The following is a 9,196-nucleotide window of genomic DNA, read 5'->3' on the forward strand; positions in this document are numbered from 1 at the left end:
ATGGCCATGGAGGTGAATGTGGGGTCACTTCAGTTTCCAAACTCCTTGGGTGATGGGCCATGAGCAGACAGAGGGCTGGGGTGTTGACTATGATGTCACTTGTGCTGGAGAACCTGCCAGCAACAGGCACATGATGTGGTTGGTGGTTTATACTAGGAGGTTCTGGTTCGTTATAGAAGAGAATAGAATGGAATAGTTCAGTTTGAAGGGACCTATGATGATCCTAGAATCCCAGAATATATCAAGTTGGAAGAGACCCATAAGGATCATCAAGGCCAACTCCCTGCTCATCACAGAACTACTTAAAACTAAACTACATGACTAAGAGCATCGTCCAGACGCTTCTCGAACTCTGACAGGCTTGGTACCGTGACCACTTCCCTGGGGAGCCTGTTGCAGTGACTGATCATCCCCTCAGTGAAGAACTTTTCCTAAAGTCTAATCTACCTTCCCCTGACGCAACTTCATTTCCTCTCCTCATGTCCTATCACTGGTCACCAGAGAGAGATCAGCACCTCCCTCTATACTACCCCCTCGAGGAAGGTGTAGACTGTGATGAGGACACTTCTCCAAGCTGAACAAACCAAGTGACCTCAGACGCTCCTCATAAGTCTTGCCCTTGACACCTTTCACCATCTTGGTCACCCTCCTCTGGCCACCCTTGAACAGTTTTATGTCCTTCTTATATTGAGGCGCCCAAAGCTGTGCACAGTACTCAAGGTGGGGCCGCACCAGTGCAGGGCAGAGTGGGACAATCACCGCCCTCAACCGGCTAGCTGTGCCCTGCCTAATGCACCCCAGGACACAGTTGGCCCTTTTGGCTGCCAGGGCACACAGTTGACTCCTATTCCACCGGCCATCAACCCAAACCCCCAGATCTCTTTCCACAGGGCTACTCTCCAGCCTCTCATCCCCCAATTGGTAGGTATAACCAGGGTTACCCCGTCCCAGGGGGAGAATCTGGCACTTGCTCTCGTTCAGTTTCATATGGCTGGCGATTGCCCAGCACTCTAGTCTATGCACATCTAGAAGGACAGGCTGAGACCTGACTGGCTGAGGAGCGACCTTGAGGAGAGGAGCCTGAGCATGGTGAGGGATGCCTCATTAGCCAGTGGCACATGTTGATCATGAATAAGACCTGCTGCACACAGGGCTGTATTAGGGAGAGGGTGGCCACCCAGACAGGAGTTATCATGGCCCTTGACTAAGCACTGGTGTGGCCACATCTGGACTAGTGTGCCTGCATGTGGGGCGCTCTGTTCCAGAGGAATGGGAAGGAACTGGAGAGGCTCCAGACGGGATCTGCCAGGATGGGGTTTGGGGCATGTGTGGAGGGCTGAGGGACCTGGGCTTCTCTAGGCTGATGAAGTGCACTCCCAGGGCTCTCTAATAACTGCTTCAAGGATGGTTTCAGAGATGAAGGAGCTTTTCTCGGTAGAGGGAAAAGAAGGAGACCTCCACAGAGTGCTGCTTGGAAGGTTCAGAATGCATGTGAGGAAAAATAAATCTCCCTCAAACAGTAGCCTTGTGGTGCAAGAAGTCCCCCAGAGGGAGTCTGGATCAGCCCATGGCTTTGTGTTTCAAGGAACAGGAGGTGAGTGTGGAGAGACATCAGTAAATGTCTAGAAATGCTGAGGGGAGAGCTCTGTGGGAAAGCAAGATGGGTGTCTGCAGCCTGCAAGGGAAGAGATGCAGGTGTGGAAGAGTGCAGGACAGCCTGCAGTAGAGATGGCTGAGGGCTCTGGCAAGGCTCAAAGGGCCAACAGGAACAAGGCCTTTGGCCCCTTGGCTATGGCACTTGCCTCTGCCACCAAGGCCTCCCAGGCAGAACTTTCCGTTTCTTCTTCCCTATTGCTTGGGGAAGCCAGGAGGGCTTGTCCAGTTTCCCTGCATTTGGCACCGCTCCCCCTCACACCCCACTGCCCCTGGGAAGAGCCCTGAGCCCCATGCGAGAGGCAGGATCTGCCTGCCCAGGGCCTGAGCATCAGGGTTTGGACTTTCTGCTCGGTGAAACAAAGCCAGGATTTTTTCTCAGCACTACAGCCCCCTGCACAGGGCCTTTGCCTACCTGCAAGCACAGACTCCCGTTCTCTGCTCTAACGAGTCCCTGGGGAGTCTGTCAGTACTGACCCTCAGTGGGGTGAATCAGTCCTTCAAGGGACTTTGGGGTTTGCTTCTGACTTTGACGACTTGAGCCGTTTGCTCCGTCTCCCCTCAGTAGTTGAGATTCCTTTACTTAAGGCCAAATACCCTGTGGGGCTCATTAAAAGATAGAAAGCCGTAAGGAGCTATTTGACTTTCATTTTTTTCAAGTCTTTCAAGAGAACAGACTTTTGCATGTTGAGGCACCTCCTTAGAAGAAACCATGGGCTACATCCCTGCAGAGAAGACAGGTGCAGAGAGCTGTTTGATACTCAAGGATCTCATCTTCAGGACCTACAATGGTCCGCCTTGACTTTCTGGAGGTCACATAAATATGGCAGGAGGCTGGCATGGCTGAGAAAGGAGCTGCTGGCTAAAACCAAGAATGAAGGGGAAGCCCAGAAAAGGTGGCAGCTGGCTGCCTTCCAGTGTCCTTGGTTCTGTGGTTCTGGGAGGAGAGTGACACTCCAGAGCTCTTGGCAGCACTGCCCTCTTGCCAGGAGCTCCCTTCTTCCCAGCCAGGCAAAGGCAAGGTCAAGGTCACTCTGATGCTGAGTAAACCTGGGGGTGTTCCATGAAGGCTACAGCTCCTGACATCCAGCCTCTGGGAAGGGAGAACATGTCCCTCACGCACTGCTCAGGCCTCTCCTGGGGACAGCGTGCTCTGCACAGTGCAATGGCAAGTGCAGGTGTGGGACACTGTAGGACATCCTGTGGTGGAGACAGTCAAGGGCTCTGGCAATATGAAAAGCCCTCAAGAGAACCGAGGTCTTTCTGCCCTTGGATATGCTGTCATCTCAACACTCAGGGCCTACCAGAAGACCCCTTCACCTTATGGCACCAGCACCTCAGTGCCTCCTCAGCCCACCCAAGACAAACCCAAAAGCAGAGCACCTTGGCGCTGCCCTTGGCACTGCACATCCCCACATCACACTGCCCCAGGAAGAACCCTGAGGAATGGGTGAGGGACAGGTTCTTCCTTTCAGGGACTGGGGAGTCAGGGCTTTCCTTTGGCTTGATGAAGCACACCAAGGTTTCCTCAGCATCAGAGCCACCTTCACCTTGCCTTTGCCTACCTGTCATCACTGAATCCTGCTTTCTCCCTTAACCAGCCCCCAGGGAGGCTTTGTCAATAACATCCCTCGGTGGAACCCATTAGTGCTCCAAGAAACTTTAGAGTTTGCATCTGACTGAATCCTCAAGAGGTTTCCTTAACTTCCTCCCTCAGTGTCTGAGTTTCATGGACTTGGCACCAAAACCACCAGAGAGATGATTAAGATGCTTTTGGGCTGATATTCTACTGCTGAGCTGGGCTGGGCTCCTGGGCCAGAGAGAGCTCACAGCAAGCAGGCAGAGCTGCAGAGAGACAGCTCTGCCCAGGAGCAGCTGTTCTGCAAAGCACAGCAGGGCTGAGGGTGCTGCCTGTGGGCACCAAGGAGAAAGGATCAGGGCAGAGAGAGGTCAAAGGCAGGGGAGAGTGGGAGGATGGCTGAGAGCTCACTGGAAGAGAACTCTTCCCAGTCTCTGACACAGTAAGTCTCTGGGTGCAGGGCAATGTGGTGGTGGTTCCTTGAAGGATCTCCTGAATGTGTAAAACCTCTGGGATCTGTCTGTAACGTAGAAGAGGAAGACGGGCTTCAGAGCAGGGCTTCCCTAATGCAGTGTGAGAGGGACAGGGCATGATGGCTGCCTTCTGGTGGGGGTGGCTGTGGGGCGTGAAACCCAGTGGGGATGGCTTGAGGGTGTGAAGGTGTGTGTGCAGCAAAGGTTGCCCAGGGCTGTCCTTCCAAGCAGTGTCTCTTCACTCCAGGGGGCTGTGACCAGGTGCAGGAGCTCTGTCATCAACCAGAGTCAGAACTCATCCTTCTTCGGGAGCTCCTCATGGAGCTGTGGGGAGAAGCTGTGGGTGGAAGGAGAGATCCCCAGCAAAGATTCATCTCTCCTGACACAGAAACCTCTTCCTTCTGCAGAGAAAAGTGACTTAGATCAACCGGTCTGTGGTGTCACAAACGTAGAGGTGCTGTGCTCTTCTGTGTGAGGAGAAGGCTTTCCCGAGTGCCAACTGTCTTTCTCCCCTGTTCGTCATTTGCAGAAAGATAAGGGTACTGCTCTGCATTCCTTTCTCTTATTCCAGCTGTTCCTTTTCTTGCTTGTCAAAGCCCTGGGTTTTGGGGAGATGTTGAAGTATCTCAGATGCATTTGAGACACTGTTCCTGGGGGCCTATGGGCAATGCCGTGTGTGAGACTTGGAAACAAGTTGAGTCTACCTTCAGGAGATGCTGGGCACTGTCCCTAGGGTGAGGAGCTTGAAGTGCCCTTCAACCGTGCTGGGGGCACTTCAGCAGGGGAGGATGGGAACCTAGTTACAGCCCCATTCTCCCCCACAGGCACGCTGCTGGTACCATGTCTGGAGAGAGCCTGGAGATGGAAAATGGCTGTGAGAAAGATTCTGAGTTGGCCGTGAGTGATTCTGACCCAGACTTTGCCGTTCAGGAGAGCAGAGTTGGAAGGGCTGGGTCCCTCTCTGGGCTCTTCCCTCTCAGACACAGCTGGTCTGGGTGCTGACTCCATCGCACTGGAATAAATTGGGAGAATTGTCACACGGTCACTGAGGCAAATACCTCTCACTGAACGGAAGGCACCCGTTGCCAGGAACACCTACCGAATGCACAGGCTGTTTGAAACCACTGCAATAGCACAGGTCTGACTTCTCTGAAGCCCATGGGCAGAGCCCCTACTCATCAATCCTGACCTCACAAACAGGAAATGAAAGAAGTTCCCCCAAAAGAAAGAGAAGTCATTGTGGGGGGTATCTGTGAGAAATGGCATAAGACTGGCTCAGAGAAATCTGTCTTCACTTGTCCATGTCTTCTCCTCTTTCAACAGTCTCCCACTCCTGCAGTGAAATAATGTACAATGGCAGTTCTATCACCCACTTCCTCCTTATGGCGTTTGCAGACACATGGGAGCTGCAGCTTCTGACCTTCGGGCTCTTCCTGGGCATCTACCTGGCTGCCCTCCCGGGCAACGGCCTCATCATCACCACTATAGTTTGTCACCCCCACCTCCACACCCCCATGTACTTCTTCCTCCTCAACCTCTCCCTCCTTGACCTGGGCTCCCTCTCCACCACTCTCCCCAAAGCCATGGCAAATTCCCTCTGGAACACCAGGGCCATCTCCTACTCAGGATGCATTGCCCAAGTCTTTCTATTTCTCTTTCTAATTTCAACAGAGCTTTATCTTCCCACTGTCATGGCCTACGACCACTACGTTGCCATCTGCAAACCCCTGCACTACAGGACCCTCCTGGGCAGCAGAACTTGTGTCCACATGGCAGCAGCTGCCTGGGGCAGTGGATTTCTCAATGCTCTGCTGCACACGGCCAATACATTTTCACTCCCACTCTGCCAAGGCAATGCTGTGAACCAGTTCTTCTGTGAAGTTCCCCAGATTTTCCAACTCTCCTGCTCAGAAACCTGCCTCAGGGAGGCTGGGGCACTTGTGTTTAGGGTCTGTTTAGCATTTGTTTGTTTTGTGTTCATTGTGGTGTCCTACATGCAGATCTTCAGGGCCGTGCTGAGGATCCCCTCTGAGCAGGGACAGCACAAAGCCTTTTCCACCTGCCTCCCTCACCTGGCCATGGTCTCCCTGTTTCTCAGCACTGCCTTTTTTGCCTACCTGAAGCCCTCCTCCATCTCCTCCTCATCCCTGAACCTGGTGACGGCAGTTCTGTACTCGGTGGTGCCTCCAGTAGTGAACCCCCTCATCTACAGCACGAGGAACCAGGAGCTGAAGGACGTCCTGAGAAAACTGATGTCTGTTTTCTTTGCAGAAGCAACAATGAACTGCTCATCTTCTGAGTGTCATTCATAGTAGAACACATTACTGACATAGCCTTTAGGTCTGGGAGGTTTTTTGACTTGGTTTCTTTGCTTTTTGCTTTTCTTGGTTCTATTAAGGCTGTCCACAAACCCTCCCCTTATTCTTCATCCTATTTCAATGTCAGTCTCTGCCCACCTTGTGTGGCCCAGAGACATTGTGTAAATAAGGAGCTATGCTCTCTGTGTGTTTAATCCAAATAAAGGACCCTGCACTGACTTGTTTGGCTGAGTTCCTTTCTCCAAGATCATCTCTGGAGCTGCAGGGGAAGCGTCTGTGTGTGGAGGTGGAGGGGACAGTAGCCTCCCTGAGCTGGATCTGCCTCTCAGCCTCACCAGCATGGCCCTGGCCACCACAGCCCACTTGCTCTGCAGAGCAGCACCACCAGTTCAGAGTCTGTGGGGAGCATGAGGAGAGGGTGCAAGAACAGTTGTCCAGGTCAGCAGAGATGAGCTCTGTAGGGAGATGTCTCTGTGGGGAGATGGGATGTCCCGGGAGAAGAGCAAAGCACCGTGTGTGTTTGCAGGGGGGACTAGGAAAGAGAAACCTTTCAGTGTGGGTGGCAGCTTTGGTCAGGCTTCCCTTTCCCTGGGGTCAAAAGGACCTTCCTGAGGATCCTCTAGGCCAATTGTCTCCTGCTGTTATGGGGATCACGTTTGGCACGTGGGGCTTCAAGGTGCCTGGTGTGGGGATCTCCTCAGCATGCCAGTTGGATGAATGTTCTCGGTGGCCTGTTTCTTGCTCTGGGACATGAAGGATGCGCAGATGGGGTCTGGTCTGTGCCTATGCTCCCTGGACACCCCGGGGGACCTGTCCCAGGGCCATCCTCACAGAGCAGCCAGTAACATCCACCGTGTCCAGCACTGGCCTCTCACCCCAGCTGGCAGAGGTTGCTTGTCCCTCCACAGAGGGGTACCAAAGGACTCATTGATCGTATCAGTCAATGGCACACAGGCATCAAGTCAAGCTCTCATTGATGCTGTCTGGGGCATCTGTGACACATCTATCATAATGGGAATTGCTTTCCTGTAGGTCCTGTGCTGTCCCTGCCAGCCTTGGCACCTCATGTAGCTCTGGGGGCCTGGGCTTGAGCATTAAATGAAGTAGCTGCCCTGAATTCTGTCAGGCAATGTGGGGATGAACATGGGACAAATGCCATTATAGTCACTGGTGATCTAGTAAATCCAGCTGATGGAAAGAGAGAGATCTTGCTGTCCCTATGGCAGATGACTGAAATTGTTCATGAGATCACCTCTATAAACGGCCATGAGCGTGACGAGCAGGAAAAGATTGTTTTGGCCTTTTTAGGGCTGTCATTTCACTTGGCCAAAGGAATTTCTACCACACTTATATATGAATGATCCTTGAGATGTTGCCCTGTCTCTATGAACTTCTCCATTAGAGCCTGCAGCAACTTGTATGCATCTTGCATCACCTCTGGCAACTCAGATGTGGCCAGGGTTTTGCATCTGAACACCTCACTCCTGCCTTTCACCTCCATGAATTCCCAGGGGAGCTGAGAAAAGATGCTCCCATGCAGGTGCCTATTTTGTGCAGAGCTGAACAGAGGCCAGAGGAATCCCACCTCCTGTGGGTCTGTGGCAGGCATGGGAGGGAGCTGAGTCTCCTTCAAATGCCAGGAGTAGAACCGCAGGGTGAGATGTCTCCATTGATTCAGCTGAATCTCTTCCCTCAGCAGGGGTAAAGGAGATCCCTGCCTGTCATTGCCTGGGTGTCCTGTCTGATAATAAGACAAAAAAGGTGATTTTTAGATGTAACTTTGCCCCCAAAAGCTTTTCTCTCCCCAGCTGAGGAACAGAACAACAGTTATTGTCATCCTGTTTGACAGCAGGTTCTCCTGGAGCCCCAGGGACAGCTGGAGGGAGCCCAGAGGGGGCAGAGAAAGGGCTGCCTTGGGCTGCTCCCCTGCTGCTGAGCTGGGCTGGGCTCCTGGGATGGAAGGAGCTGCTGGCAAGTGGGCAGCACTGCAGAGAGACAGCTCTGCCCAGGAGCAGCTCCTCTGCAAAGTGCAGTGTGGGAGCTGCGTGAGGACACTGGCACGATCAATGTGATCTAACAAGTGAACCTTTATTTCCGTGTTTCCAGTGCAATATATAACCCTCGACCACACTCAATACATACTGATTGGCCTCATCACAAATAATCGGCCCATAGTCCAACCCGATTGGCCATATTGCGAGTCATGTTCAAGTCACGTTCACAGATGTTCACACCCATCTTCTTCAAGAATTAAAACTGCGTCATTAACGGCGGCCGCCTCCTCCCTTGCACCTGCAAGATGCCGATGCCCTCTGCACCGGAAGTTGTTTATGCTTTCCACAGTTCCGGTATGTCCCAGCCCAGGCTCACTGGAAAGGCTGGATTGTTCACCTGTCCCTTATTTTGTAAATATCCTTCCACAGTGCAGCAGGGCTGAGGGCACTGTCTGCAGGCAGGGAGGGGAGAGGAGCCAGGCAGAGAGAGGCTAAAGGCAGTGTGGTGTATAACGAGAGAGGAGAGCTCGCTTGGAGAAAACTCTTCAGAGCCCATAACAGGGTAAGTCTCTGGCTGCAGGACATTGCAGCTGCGGTTCCTGGAATGGTCTTCTGAAGCTGGCACACCCTACAGCCTGCAGCTTCCCTGCAGGACAGAGAGAAGCTGTGGGTGGAAGAAGCAGCTCGTGGCAGGAGAGGGTCCTGGCTTCAAGAGATTGCCGTGTGGGTCACAGCTGCTCACAGATCCAGATCACCCCAGGACATTTCTGAGGGCACTTTTCATTGTAAGATCAAGGCAGGGATCACTATAAGGATAAGAGGTTTTACTGAGTCTGTGTTTTCAGTTTCCTACTGTTGGGGAATTTGGGGGGAGAAAGGGCGAAGGAGCTCTCATGCTTGAACAAGTTCCTGAGACTCCTGAGCTGTAAGTGAGAGTCCCCAGTAGGTCTGACAGCAGCCTCCTAAAGTGCCTCCAGCCACTCCTCTGCCTACGGACAGCACCAGCATCACCTTTGCTGGACCCAGCAGTGTTAGTTTGACCTGCCTTTTTCCACCTGCAAACAGCAAGATGTCCCTAACAAGTTCCCTACAAGCAGTTGGGTGTGTGTAAGGCTGGGATGAGTGCACAGATGTTGGGATGGCATCTGTGAGTGCTGGCAGGGAAAAGACAAGGGCCAG

Source organism: Leptosomus discolor, chromosome 10, assembly GCF_034619465.1.
Source record: "Leptosomus discolor isolate bLepDis1 chromosome 10, bLepDis1.hap2, whole genome shotgun sequence".
Classification (NCBI taxonomy): domain Eukaryota; kingdom Metazoa; phylum Chordata; class Aves; order Leptosomiformes; family Leptosomidae; genus Leptosomus; species Leptosomus discolor.